Consider the following 2,625-nt stretch of genomic DNA (forward strand, 5'->3'; position numbering starts at 1 on the left):
TCTCTGCCCCTTCCTCACTCTCTCTCTCTCTTTCAAAACAAATAAGTAAACATTAAAAAAAAAAAAAAGAACAGCTGCTGATTTTTAAAGGGAAGGGACCTTTGTATGTATATTATTGCCTGAGAAAGCTTTTATTTAAAATAGGAATAACTAAGTGAAAATGGAAGAAATAATAGTAATAAACACCTCCAGATGATCTCGGACATTTAAGAAAATACATTGCAATTGCTTCACTTTACTTATGTCAAGACTGGATGACTAAAGAATATGATCTGGAGTCTGTTCAAGGAAAAGAAAAATCTCTTATGTCCAACATTTTTCTAACCTTTGTATTTTTCAGTATAGGTACCTAGACTATATTGCCTTTTGTTTTCCATCTATGGTCTTTGGATGTTCAAGGATACTTGCTTTGGGGAAATGGAGAGCTAAACTGCTAATAGTTTGGAGTTGGCATCCACAAAAAAGTGATGGAAAGGTACAGAGAAGGATGTAGAAAATAAGAAACCAAGAGGAATGTGGCCACATAGAATTCCCATAGTAGTAAATGCTCAGTGATTTTGAAAATAGTGAACTCCTTGAGGTCAGGGGTTACATCTTAATTATCTCTTTTCCTCTAGTTCTTAACCAAGTACTGGCCTTTGTTTAGGACCTAAGTAAATGTTGAAATGAGTCAACCAAGTTAGCTTATGGCATTTATACAATGGCCTTGTTTGTTCAATAGTATTTCCTATTTACAAATGATGATATCAAGGCTCAAAGATTTAATTAACAGAGGCAGGACTGGGAGGGATTGGGATGTAAACGTAGTCTCCAGAAATCTGAAAACTCATAATATTTCCACTATAACAAGATTTTCGAAACATGTCTTCAGTCCTGTGGTAAAGTTGAAAAAGGAACAGTTCTGTTGGGGAAATTTTTTTCCTCTACCTTTCTAGGTTCTTTGATCTAATAATTAAATTGGCATGAGACAGATCAACAGGTGGAAAACAAAACTTCAATGATATGTATATTTCCTGTATACATGAAAGAGACACAGGAAATGAGTAACAGCTCAAACTGACCAAAGCCATCACCTTAAATACCAACGTACTTAAATTTGTCAGCTAAAGACAAAAGAAGACATTGGAGGTGGGGTGTTAGTTATGGGAGGCTACCAGGAAAAGCATAGTCAACAATGGTAAGGTTGTTGCATAGATTGAAGTCATTGCCTTCTCCATAGATAAATTTCTATACACTGAGTCATTCCCTTTTCCAGGTATAGTGGGGGAGACATCCTTACAACTGGAGATTTCTCTTATAAATGTATTTTTCTTTTAACAAAAGTGTGACTTCTCAGTTTTCAGAGCTTCTCTTGTGTCTGCAGTTTCTTAAAAATAACCAGCTTAAGGGGCGCCTAGCTGGTCAGTAGGTAGAACATGCAGCTCTTTATCTCAGGATCATGAGTTCAAGCCCCAGGTTGGATGTAGAGCTCACTTAGAAAACAATAACCAGCTTAAAATAATCAGTATGCCAAAGAGCCATATCTTGGGGTGGAAAATTTTCTGTCCTTCAGTTCCATGTTTATAGATTTCCAGGAAGTCCTGTACAGAGTGTTGTCCCTTCTGAAATTCATAAGGCATATTAAAATATTAAAATCTCTGGGGCGCCTGGGTGGCTCGGTCAGTTAAGCGTCCGACTTCGGCTCGGGTCACGATCTCACGATCCGTGAGTTCGAGCCCCGCATTGGGCTCTGTGCTGACAGCTCGGAGCCTGGAGCCTGTTTCAGATCCTGTGTCTCCCTCTCTCTCTGCCCCTCCCCTGTTCATGCTCTGCCTCTCTCTGTCTCAAAAATAAAATAAACGTTAAAATAATAAAAAAAAATTAAAATCTCTGATAAAACTTTATTATTTATTTATTTATTTATTTATGTAAAAAGACACAATCTATTCATATCCTGATTAGACTATTACATTTAGCAATTAATACCATGGGTGCAAAAATAAATCTATATTAAAACCCTTTGTTGGAAAGCTTTACACTTTCCACAGAATAGAAACTAAAATGTCCTGTTATACAGTTAGTCACAAATACAGTCCTCGAGTTTTGTGCCCGTATACAGGAGTACTGTCTAAGACATGTCTTCTTTGTAGCAGCTAGGCCTCGCCACCACTATGTTCGGCTGGGCCCACAGACCTGTTGTAACCTGTAGCTTCCCTGTCACTTCTCTGGCTCTCCTCTCCTGCTAAGTTTTGTTTCCTGGCAGTAATTAAAACCTTCGGCTTCTGACACAGCTGCTACTGCTGCTGGAACCGCCACAGCCACCTTGGTTTTGTGGTTTGGCAAAGTATTGGCCTCCACCACCCAAGGGGCCGGAACCTCTGCCTCCAAAATCTCCTCTTTTCATGGGTCCAAAATTTGAAGAGTGATTGCTGTCATTGCCAAAATCATTATATAGCCTCTGCCACCTCCAGAGTTGCTTCCAGCATTACCAAATCTGGTATAGCCATCCCCATTGCCACCATATCCACCACCACCTCAACTGCCACCAAAGCCACCCTGCCCTCTCAAGTTTCCTCTTAGACCACAGCTGTCCTACTCACCAAAACCACCACCATGAGCACCATCCAAGTGGTTTCCAGAACCACT

The sequence above is a fragment of the Panthera uncia genome, chromosome D2, assembly GCF_023721935.1.
Source record: "Panthera uncia isolate 11264 chromosome D2, Puncia_PCG_1.0, whole genome shotgun sequence".
Classification (NCBI taxonomy): domain Eukaryota; kingdom Metazoa; phylum Chordata; class Mammalia; order Carnivora; family Felidae; genus Panthera; species Panthera uncia.